Genomic DNA, 12526 nt, shown 5'->3' with positions numbered 1-12526 from the left:
ACCCCAATAACCTGCACTAAGCATGGGGTTGCTTTTGATGAGGCTCCTTCCAATTCTATGATTCAGTAACATGTGATAGTGGCAAGAGAGCAAGGAGGTGTGCCTGCTGAAAATGGAGAGCATGATTATGTGATTAAACATTTATTCTAGTCAGGTCAACAGCCCTTAGGATCCAGCCCCCTATTTTATTTTATTTGTCAAGAATGCTCATAGAACTGCGGAAAAATGAAATCTGTGTGGAGAGACTAAAAACTAATGCCCCTCCCCCTGTTTTGTAATCCAAAAAAAGATAGTTTGCTTGAAACTTTACACTGTGTGATATCTGTGCCACTCCATAGTTACATTCTTTTACAAGTAACACTAATTGTGAGGCATAAAAGTTCCTGTTAATTTAAATGTTCTGAGATAGAAAAAAAGAGAGGAACAGAGAGTTTTTCAGATTACAGTTTGTTCTTGAAAGGCTTCTTCCAATCTGTCTAGCATTTTCCCTTGCCAGCAAGAGGTTAGCACCATGGACCACCGGAACCTGCTCTACAAATGCAAGTAGGACTGTTTCAGTGTGTCCTTTCTGGTGCTTTCTTTGGGCAACACTGACTGCCAAAAAATCTCTCCAGGCTACACTGGTTTTGTTTCTATTCCTACCCGCTCATGCTACAAGCAATCCTGTAAGTGAAAACAACACAAGTTTTTAAAAAATGCTTAGGTACTGAAATAATCACATTGACTAATTACACTATTCATGAATTACCATTGTTAATGAATTTATCATAGCAGCAAAGACATGTTAAACACTTGCTTATTCCACAAAATATTGCACAAATTGATATGTTTTAACTAGCACTGAAAGACAAGGCTCTTGGGGGAGGTAAACTAAAAGTCTGGGGAAAGTTCTGTAACTGATGGTGCTGCCACTGGGAAAGGTTTAAACATGGCATAGCCCTTGTTAGCTGCCTTTGAGTTGACTTCAACTCATGGCAGCCCTGTCTGCATGAGTCATCTCAAAGCCCCCCTGTCCTCAGCTGCTCTGCTCAAGCCCTGCAGGCTCATGGTCATGGTCTCCCTCAGTCTACCAATCTGGTATGTGGTCTTTCTCTCTTTACCATCCTCCCTCTTGCCTAGCATTATTGTCTTTCCTAGCAAGTCATCTCTTCTCATAATGTGGCCAAAGTATGACAGCCTCACTTTAATCATCTTGGCCTCCTCAGGCTCGACCTGTTTGTTTGTCTTTCTGGCCAACCATGCTATCCTTAGCCCTCTTCTCTAGCACCACCTCTCAAATTAGTTGATTTTCTTTTTGTCGGCTTTCTTCCCTGTCCTGCTTTCACATTCGTACACGATGATGGGGAATACAATGGCTTGGACGCTCCTAACATTAGCATTCAGTGTTATATCTTTTCACTATAGGATCTTGTCTAGTTCTTTCATAGCTGCCCTTCGCTACAGGCCATAAAGTTCCACGACATCACAAGCAGGGCGTCCCTGGTTAGTACTGTCTGAAATGGTCCTTGAAACACCTAGGTCTTAAGCCACTTAGGGCTTTGTGCCCTTCAACTGGGTCCTGCTGGACTAGTGATAGCCAATGGGTACACTGGAGATCATAGTATTCTGGGAAAAGAAATAGTAGTTGAAATAGTTGCTTTTGCTGTTCAAAATACATGGGGGGGAAAACCCGACGAAATTCTGTTCCAACTTGGTCTGGTAGGCTAATATATCTGGAATAATGCAACTTGCTGGCCTGAACATTCATAACCAAGATCAAAATCAGTCTTACTCTTGGCAGCCTGGCTTGTTGACGAATGCCTTTGTTTAAGGCAGCTTAAGTAGACAAATGGGAGTGGTCTGACAACCAAAGTGGACCTAAACATAGGCGCAGTCACAGGCGTGATTGGCCATAATTGTTCCGGCAAGAATAATTTTATGTTTTCCTCACCTCAGATAAATATCCGGGGCATGCCACATGAATGAGCAATGTAATTGGCGAAGGATGCCTGGCTTGATGCAAGAGCCCTGCCCAACACACACCTTTGAAACAGTTTAAAAATAAAATGCCTGGAGTGAAACCATTCATACAATTAATGGTTAATTTGACTCGATTTCCTCTCTGTTGTGGGTTTTCTGAAATGGGATTGCTGCTCCAGTTATATGTGTCAAAGGGAACTGCGCTTTCAAGGCTGCTACCTTGTGCTCTGGGTGAAAGAGGTGCCATTATCTGCCATTACAGAAAAATGTGCATGTCAGCTGTGCGGCTGAAAGTGGCTTTCTTGAGTCACACATGTGAAGAGTAAAGAAAACAAACTTGTTCAGAACTGGTTTAAATAACAGGAAATTCTGGACAGGGCAAGGGATTTATCTTCACCCCGTTCTGTAGATTGTTTGCCTACTTCGATCATCTTTCTGTTCTTTGTACTCCCCTTTTCATGATTATATACAATATACATTTACCCTGTCTTACCCTAATATGCTGCACAAGTGGGAGGGAAATTTGGGAAGTAGGGGGAAGAACAAAGAAAATATCTCTACAATGAGACACAGATGTATCCAATCTCAGACAAAATCTTCAATTAGGATATTAAATCACAACCCACTTCCCAGTTTTTTTTTGCATTTAGTTAGTCCCATAAAGCTATCCCTCTTTTGTGGATTTGGGATTCTAGTGTGCTTTGCTACAAAACCTTGAATCATGCATTTTGTCCATTTTGGTTCACCCAGCCCACATTATCCCTCTTTTGTGGATTTTGGATATTATTCTACTTTGCTACAAAACCTTGCACCATGTATTTTTCCCCCATTTGGGTTGGCTCAATAAAGCTATTCCCATTTCGTGGATTTTAGATGTTAGTGTACCTTGCCACAAAAAACCCTCTTTAAGGGATTTTGGACTTCATCTCCCAGAATCCCAGGCCAACATGGCTAAGGTTTCTGGGAGCTGAAGTCCATAATCTCTTTAAGAGCAGTTTGGGGGACCACTGCCACACAAAAGCTTGCACCATGAATTTTGTCCATTTTGGTTGGTCCAATAAAGCGATCCCTGTTTTGGTGGGGTTTATTGGTTTATTTATTTATTGAGGTTGCTCTACTTTGCTACAAAAGCTATGTACCATGTACCTTGTGCACTTTGCTTGTCCTAATAAAGCAATGCCTGATATATATTTTTGGTGGATTTGGGATATTACTTTCCTTTGGCCACAAAACCTTGCACCATGCATTTTTTTGCATTAAAGCTATCCCTGTTTTGTGTATTTGGGATATTAGTGTACTTTGCTGAAATAAATAAATAAATAAATAAATAGCATCATGGTTTTTCTTTTCTGGATTTGGGTTGCTAGTGTACCCACTCCACAGCTTGCTCCCCCTGGCTAGGTTTCCCAGAGTAGGGCAGCCAGGAAAGGGCAGCTGCCTTCATGTCTCCCACTGAGCATGCTCAGCACCGCCTAAGATGGGGATTCCAGCCAGGACCTGCTGGACCAGTGGACAAGGGGGGGGGATTGCTCCTTCGGTGACGTCAGCAGAGGCTCCACCCAATCCCGGCCGGACTTGGCACCTTTGGAACGCAGGGGCGGGGCTGGGAGGGAGCAGCTGAGAGAGAGGAGGAGGAGGCAGGGACTGGGAGGAAGCAGCAGCAGCAGCAGCAGCAAGGAAGAAGAGGGAGAAGGCTGCTTTGGAAAGGTAGGGTCCCCTTTGCATGCTTTCTCCTATCTCCCCATCCCCAGTTTCACCCCTTCCCTGGACCTTCCTCTACTCCTGCTTTTCTCTGCCTAGGTTTGTTGCTGGGAAGCTCTAGGGTGCATCTTCACCGGAGGACTAATCCGGTTTGGTATCCATTTGGGCTGCGAGGACTCCAGGCTAGGGAATTCTGGGAAGGGTAGTTTGTTTGTGGCACCGAAGGTGCCAATCCAAAGATGCCAGTTACAAGAATTCCCTAGCCTGGAGCCCTGGCAACCCAAAAGGGTACCAAACCGGATTAGTCCATTAGTGCAGATGGGTCCCTAGTCTTCCCTGACTCTTTGGAGGAATCTGGGCTTGCAAGCCAATCCCTCAAAGAGTCCCCCTGCCTCCTGCCAAGGTTGGGCTCTGGGAAAAAGTTGTTGCTGTTGTTGTTGTTGTGGCGCACTTTCCCAAGAGCATCTCCCCAAAGGCAGACTGGGGAGGTGACTATGTGGGGAGTTGTGTGAAGGAGGAGGAGGAGGAAGAATCCTTCCTGGGCAGGCGCACAGTATGTGCCCATAGGGATGGGTGTGTTTGTGTATGTGTGTAAATCTCCCGTGAAGGCGCTCAGTGTGTGTGCCTATATGGGTAGCCGTGTGTGTGTGTGTGTGTGAATCTCCTCTGTGCAACTGCACAATGTGTGCCTGTCTAGGTATGAATCCCTGCCTATATGGATAACCTCATGTGTGTGTGAAACTCGTATGTGCAGATGCACTATGTGTGCCCCTATTGGTAACTTTGTGTACGTGTGTATGAGAGAGAGAGAGAGAGAGAATATCTCCTGTACAGATGCACAATGTGTTTCTATATAGGTATGTGTGTGTATGTGAATCTCCATTGTGCAAGTGCACAATGTGTGCCTATATGGCTAAGTGTGTGTGTGTGTGTGTGTATGTGCATGTGAATGTGAATCTCTTCTGTGCATGTGCACATTGTATGCCTATATAGGTAAGTGTGTGTATGTGAATCCCACCTGTGCAGGCGCACAGTTTGTACCTATATGGGTAACCTTGTGTGTGTGTGCATGCGCAAGAGAAAGAATGTTTCCTGTGCAGGCACACAATGTGTTCCTGTATGGATAAGTGTGTGTGTGCATGTGGATATGTGAATCTTCTTTGTGCAAGTGCACAATATGTGCCTATATAGGTAAGCGTGTGCATAAGTGAATCCCACCTGTGCAGGTGCACAATGTGTGCACATATCAGTAACTTTGTGTGTGTGTGAGAGAGAGAGAGAGAGAGAGAGACCCTTTTATGCTGGCACACAATATGTGCCTATATGGACAAGTGCACCCGACTCCTCTTTTTGTGCACATCTTTAGGACCCCTGATTTAGTCATACATCCAGCAAACCCACTGGAATCAGTGGGGGTTCAATTGCTTATTGTTGTTTGTTACCTTCAAATCATTTCTGACTTAAGGTGACCCTAAAGTGATCCTGTCACTGGATTTTATTGGCAAGTTTCTTCAGAGGGGGTTTGCCCTTGCCATCCTCTGAGGCTGAGAGAGTGTGACTTGCCCAAAGTCACCCAGTGGGTCTCCAGGTCCCTGCTGGGATTTAAACCCTGCTCTCCAACACTGAAACCACTACACCAGGCTGGAATTTTGTTCCCTGGTTTAGTCAGTTGAATCCACTGAAATGAGTGGGGCTTCAGTTGTTTGTGCCAAACTTTTAAGTCCCATCGCTTTCAGTGGGCCTCCTCTAATCAGTCTGGATTGGATCAAATTTATTTGTAAGCCTCACACATATGGAAAGCTCACATTACCAGCTTCTCTCTTTCAGTTAGAATGCATTCCTACCAGTTTGACACCACTTTAATTGCTGTGGCTCAGTGCTATGGTATTCTGGAAATTGTAGGCATTTAACCTCTGTCAGAGAGCTCTGATGCCATACCAAACTACAATTCCCAGAATTTCATAGCATTGAGCCATGGCAGTGAAAGGGGTGTCAAACTGGATTATTTCTCTAGAGGAGATACCTTTGCATCCTAAATATGGATGTTCATTTTGTTCCCGATTCAGTGCCTGCTGGGAGGGGAGGTGATCTCCCTTCCACTCTGTAATGGGACCCATGGGTGGCAGTTGTTGCCACTTAATTTCTGACCTTTGCTTAACTGCCATAATTGGCCTCTGTAGGAAGCAATTGTGACTCTCAGAGGTGGCAGAAGGGCTGAACTAAAAAGAATTTAGGTCGCTTTTCCAGTTCTGAAAAATAACTCCTTTCCCACTGCTTTTTAATTTGCTTTCTTCAAGTGCTCACCTGGCATTAATTTGTATGTATGTATAGGGATAAAATGCATTGTGTGTGTGTGTGTTGCCATATAATGTGTGAGCGTAGCTGTTGTAACATCTGACATAACAACAACAATTTAAATACAAAGATCCATGCTTATTCAAGGCAGTGGTTGTCCTGTATGTGTGTTGTTGTTGGGTTTTTTTTACATGCTGGTGTTACCTTGCTGGGTTCTTTCATTAAATTAATATGCCACTTGTTAATTAATTTAAAATGTGATGATTTGTGTGAAACATGAGGCTCTAGTGTGTTAACAGAGAACCCTGGGTCCTTAACATAGCAGTCTATTTTAATCAAGCAGAGTGAAAAATAAAGCAGGGAAGGAAGGGAAGAGGAAATATTGTGTGATTTATTGTGGGAGGAAGTGAGGCTTTCCTCTCTTCAGATTTATTGTAGAATAAACTTTTCTCAACACAGTGAAGAGCAGGTAAGTACAGATAAGCATTTGTTTGAAAGTTTCTTTTCTCCCCCTCTCACTTCAGGTGCACACCTGAGTTTAAGACACATTGCAGGAGAATTGCTGTGTTTGTCTGCTACAGTAAAAAAGGCAAAGTCCCATGAGGCCTTGAACAGTGTTCTCTTTAAAAATAAAATAAGTAAAAACCAAGTAGCATGAGCAGAAGGCAAAAGCCTGTTGTCCAAGATATGTGAAATGGACAGAGAATACAAGTGAGGCTGGTGACGTGGAGAATAAGTGATCATGGTTGTTGTTGTCTTTTACTTCAGTCAAATACTTGAGGCACATGAGGAAAATGCATAATCTAGAAACAAGGGCAGTGCTCACATTTCCCTCTGGCAAAGATGAGAAATGTGTCATCCTCGAGATGTTTTTGGGCTGCAAAGCCCTAACTGGTATGGTCATTGGTAAGGGAATATAAGTGTTGTGGCCCAGCACTAAAGAAACTTGCCAAGAAAATGGCATGATAGCTTTACCTTAAGGTCACCATAAATTGGAAATGACTTGAAGGGAAACAACAACAACAAACCTTTTCCATTCCTGCCCTTTGGGGAAGATGGTGACTTGTGAGTCTGAGGGCTCTTTAATACTACACAACTGCAGCCCTGTGATTCTGTTTTAAATGCCATAGACTGCATTCAGTGGAATCCTAGGGTTTGCTGTTTGAGGAGGCAATGGAGAAGCTCTCTGGCTAACAATTCACAATACCCCCCAAACTACAAATCCCAATATTCCATAGACCAACACCATGACAGTTAAAGTGGAATTATAGCCCTGTAGTTGTGAAGAGCAAGTGGTCCCTGGTCCTACTTGCCATTGTTTGCTTGCTTCTTTATAGAACATCTCAAATTCTCTGAGCGAACCATGATTCTATGGCCTGTTACAGACTGCCAGAATAAAGCTGTTTCGGGTCTCTTTGGAGGTATGCTGTTTAAATGATGCATGCATCCTAAGAATCCGGAAGCTGCACCAAAGCTGCAGTCCAGTGCTTAGGAATGGAGTGTGGCTTTGGCGCGACCTCCGGACTCCTAGGACCCATGCATCATTTAAATAGCATACCTCCAAAGAGACCCGAAGCAGCTTTATTTTGGCAGTCTGTAACAGGCCTATATGAACATTTGTTAAACTACTTCAAGACTGATTAATATAGTGATGGCTGAAGCCCTGTGCAACTCAACAGTAATTGTCTGATGGTCTAAGATCTAGAATATCATCCTACCACTGCTCTGTTATGGATGTTTTCAGTATGACACTCTGGGAAAAATGTGGGATAGACACAAATAAAATAATAATAATATAACAGATTCACTCTTCTTAAAGACAATGTTCCAAGGATGCCATATGGAAGCAGCATAACTGGTGATTTAAAAGGTGTCTGAGCACCTACTACAGTCACCGTAGGGGACAGCTTATATACAAACAGCCACTTGTATATTTAAGAGCTAATATAAGTGCTCAAATGTATATAGAGCTAACAGTACACAAGGAGAGCCTCCACAACTGTTCCAAGAATCACAATGAAAATGAAATGAGGATAGAGATTCAGAACATAAGAGATGAGTTCTGTGCAACAATTGTTCCAAGACACAATGGAGGTAATTTTCGGTAGTGTCTCTGTAACAACTGTATCTTGCACTGTAGTGCACAGTCTTACAGTGTGAGAACTAGAGATAACAGGAATTCAAAGGACCCATCCTGACAGAGGGACTGTGAAATGTGAATATAAATTTAATCTGGATCGGTACAGAAGGTAAGAGAGTCAGTTATGCATGAGCTTTGAAAAAATCCTGCTTCTGAGCAGTACCGCTGCTAGTACTACAGTTCAGTTCATGTAAGATGATCCCTGCTTCAGTAATCTATACTTTGCCCTAAGTGGCTTAAATTTTATATGGAACTTGAGGAAAGTTGTGTCGTAGTGTCAGGAAAGTGAGACGCTGGTCTTGTCTAACAGAGAGATGGTCTGTAGATGTTGGTTACAAAATAGTTTGTTGTTGTTGTTGTGTGTGTTCAAGTCTTTTCAAATTTATAGCAACTCTAAAGTGAACCTAACACAGGGTTTTCTTGGCCACATTTGTTCATAGTGCCATTGCAGCCTTCTGAGGCTGAGAGCATGTGACTTGCCAAGGTCATCCTGTAGGCGTCTATGGCTGAGCAGGGATTTGAACCCTGTTCTCCAAATTCCTAGTCCAACACTTAAACCACCACACTGGGTTGGCGTATTTTAGTGGGCTGATGGTCACAATTTCCAACTTGGGTTTACTCATTATTTTTAAAATATAAGCTATATTTTGATAAAATAATAATAAAATAATGCTAAAGAGAGTCATTATTGGCAAGCTTTGTTGTTGCTGTGCACCTTTAACATGCTTCCTGATTATGACAACCCTAAGGTGAACATATCATTAAGTTTTCTGGGCAAGATTTGTTTATTTATTTTATTCAGTTTATATACCTCTTTTCTCCCAGTATGGGATCCAAAGTAGTTTACAAAATTATGTTAGTTACATTAATTTATATTAATTATATTGACATGTACAGAGCCAAAGAATTATGGAACCAACACATTCAGCAAGAGATATTAGGCAGTGTCTCTCCTCCTGCAGTTTTCTGTCCTACAAGGCATTTTTCTAAAACTGGGAAAAACTGAACACATTATAGTCTGCTCAGAGGAAGCAAATCACACTTTTCATTGGGTGAGTCCAAGCTGCTAACAAACTTATGTCACTCTTTGGCTCTGTCCCAAAAAAGCAGTGGCCACTTCTCAAAAGACGACTACTCAGAATTGTAAAGGTCACTTGCTATAAAATGTGTTAACACTTCTCAACCAAATTCAAAAGATTGTCCTTGTGCCTAACTTAAAAGATTGTCCTTGTGCCTAACTTTGTCCAAAGGTGTTGGATAATAAATAATAATAATACTGTTTATTTATAGCCCACTTTTCCAAAAAATGATCAAAGCAGGGTACAGCATAAATGTAAGCAATATACAATATAAAAACATCATAAAAACATCCCAGTAATAAAGCACAGTAAAATTCACAAGAGTAAAACCAAAGAAACAAACTAGCTGGATATTTTAGAGACTAATGTGTTGGATATTTTGGAAGGATGAGTGAGAACAATTCTTAAGGAGGCTGCACGCTCAGCTAGGACAGTGCTTTTCAGGTGATCAGCAATCCCCCCCCCCCCCCCCAAATAGGCATAGGTCTGGTACCATATTTGTGTCAATTGGGTACAAATGTTTCTTCCTTTTCTGGAAATTCTTCAAAGGACCAGCAGTGGATGGCTTGGGGACTAGGACCAATCACTGCTTTAAGTAGCACTGACCTATGATACTTGGATCACAAAGAAAGGAAATTGCAAGAATGGCTGTCTGACTAGTAAAAGTATTTATGTTCCATTGTATGGCATCTCATATACATATTCCAGTATAAAAACATTACTTTCCCCCAGTTCCCATGATTCTATATATCTGATATGCTTGATGGAGGAGTCTAGGAGGCTGCAAATGGGCACTGTATGTCCCCCTAGTGCACCCAAGCCACATGACCCAAATAGCACAACAGATCCAAGACGACCTCATGAGCCATAGCACCTTGCATGTAGTTCAGAAAGCTTCCAGTAAATGTTATTGCTTTCACCCTTTAAGTTGTTGTCAAAGCAGCAGAGAGTAGATCTGGTGAATATGCTTTCACTAAAGGGGAAAATATTGTTGAATAATTAACAAACAGATTCTGAATTGGAGCAGAAAGACATCTCATATCTTTGCTGCTGGTTGCTTAGTGAAAAGGGGGTAAGGAGCCTTCTTGGAAAGTGAGCTAATTTCTCACACAGTTCTTGAAATCATTACGTTGTAAAATGACCTGTGAACCTGATCTGAAGTTCAGGAGAGTACAAAGGTTGACAACTCAGTTAAGATTTCTTAGGCTGGAAGTATGACACATTAACAGGGAGGTGAAAAATGAGACTTGTGCTTCAACCTAGTCTCAGTAACAGAGGTCTGCCAGTCCCCAAGTACATCATAAATTGTTGATGGCAGCTGTTTTAAAATGTGCCAGATCTGTTCTTTGTCTTCCCATCTCCTTAGCTGTTTCAAGGAACAATTAGTATTATATTAGTAAGAAAGTGGCAGTTCTTAAATAGGAAAGTACTGGAGTCTTTTGGGTGAAAGAGACACTCTTGGAATAGATTGCAAACTAATTCAGTTCCTAGTGTTCCTATGTCAAGGGGAGAAATTGTTTTTCTTGATCATTGGAGAAAATAATAAAGAGAGCACTAATTATTCTATATTCTGCATCTGTAAGGAGGAGAAGCAAAAAGGATTTATTCTGCTTGTGTGATTTCATTTGAAATGGAGGTCAGGAATAGCATGGATTGGCTGAAGATTTCCATTGCTTGCTGGATGTTTTTATCAAATTAGCTTATTATTTAGGTCTGGTTGAACGAGTGTATATTACCTTAACCTCCAGTAGGCCAAAGCAGGAGCAGTGTACTGATTCAGAAACAAAACATGGTGCGTTGCCTTTGACTTCTTCAGTGGTGAAGAGAAAACCCTGAACCATATTTCTGTTGAAACTGAACATTAAGTAATTTTCCTAAGGTGTCTGGTATTTTGTCTCTACAAAGTTTCACTGAGTGAAGGGAAGTTGTATTCTGTTTCCCCTTTTGGTTGTACTTTGGAGAAACACACATGTACAAAAGATACAAATTCTGTTTTATGGAAGGGTATGCACAGATGAGTCAGTGTTGTGTGATAATAATAATGAACAAATCTTAATAGGACATAAATGGACATGGTCAAGCCACCTGACTTACAAGAACAGGAACAAGAAAAGAAATTTGGGAGTGGCCTCAGTACCATTAAAGCAATAGCTGTACGCATCAGGGCTGGCCCTAGGCAGCAGTTTAGGGGTATCCTATAAATTATTTTTTAGCCAATAATGTATGAGTCTGATATTTTCACTGTTAGGGATGGAGAAAGTCACATGAGTATTTTTCCCCTTCATATGCATAATAACTCAGCTGGCCTTGAGGATGATGGGAAAGGGTGCCATTTGCTGCTTCGACAGCATAATGTATTGACTATGTTTGCATATCCACAGACCTAAACCTAGGAGCCTCTTACTGACTCCTTACATTGAGGATTTTTTATTTATATATTTTATTTGTATGCTGCCTTCCTCCCAGAAGGGGCCCCAGGCAGCTCACAGATAAAAACATTTTTTTTAAAATTACAGTAACATTTAAAACAATTAAAATAATCTTAAAACAGTATAAAATTACATAAAAATATACAAAAGTTAAAAACACGACTAAAACACACATACTCATGAAAACCACTCTGATATGATACACACACACACACATTATATCAAACAGCTGCTTAAATAAAAACTAAACTAACATAAAAAAGGATGCAATTCTAAGATCCATGTTGTCTGTAACATGTGCTGGTATGAGAAGGCATTAATTGGCACCTGGCCCTGCACTGAACTACCAGGTGAAGTGGAGCACAGAAACACCTGATACCAAGTAGCTGTAGGTAGTACTTACCTGTTATTAGCTACCAGGCAGCAAGGAATTGCTTGCTCTGCCCATTGAGACCTCTGTGCATCATGATCTTGTTAGTCATAGGCATTTTCATACCTTCTGGTAATCAGAAGCTTGTAGGGTGGGGCTTAATAGGATACCTACTGTTTCTCTCTCTCCCTGTGTAAAGGCCTTGTGGTTAAACATGAAGGCTCCTTGCCATGGTTATCAGCTGCAGTTGCAAAGGCCAGGGCCTGAGTTTTCCATTTCTATAAGGATGACAGAAAAGTTAGAATTTCAGCAGGCATAGTATTCCCCAGGATGTTCCACTACCAGAAATGTTGTGTCTAGTGGATATTCCTTTTAACCTTCTTTTTAAAGATACCAGAGTCAGCCTGGGTCATGGCTGCAGCAGGTGGTCCTGCCAGCATGGTAGTGCCCTATGTTTAGGAGATAAGCCAGTGAAGTTGGAGATGCAGCGTTAGGGTTTGCAAATGATTCTTAATCCACCTGTAATAAATAGCAGAACAAAGTAATTTATGGC

At 41.7% G+C, this 12526-nt stretch overlaps 1 protein-coding gene across 3 annotated transcripts in view; it reads left to right on the top strand.

The window, feature by feature from the left end:
• Positions 1 to 3618: 3618 nt before the first annotated feature.
• MYO6 (myosin VI) overlaps positions 3619 to 12526 on the top strand; it is a 160801-nt gene continuing 151893 nt past the window's right edge. For all 3 annotated transcript variants that reach the window (XM_089530895.1, XM_089530894.1, XM_089530893.1), the window contains exon 1: positions 3619 to 3666. The gene's annotated coding sequence lies outside the window, so the exon portion shown is untranslated. The remainder of the gene's footprint in view (positions 3667 to 12526) is intronic.

Source organism: Sceloporus occidentalis, unplaced genomic scaffold, assembly GCF_023333645.1.
Source record: "Sceloporus occidentalis isolate IW3139 unplaced genomic scaffold, rSceOcc1.0.p SCAF_6, whole genome shotgun sequence".
NCBI classification, from domain to species: domain Eukaryota; kingdom Metazoa; phylum Chordata; class Lepidosauria; order Squamata; family Phrynosomatidae; genus Sceloporus; species Sceloporus occidentalis.
The sequence above is the reverse complement of the archived record's forward strand: the minus strand, read 5'-3'. Positions and strand labels throughout refer to the sequence as shown.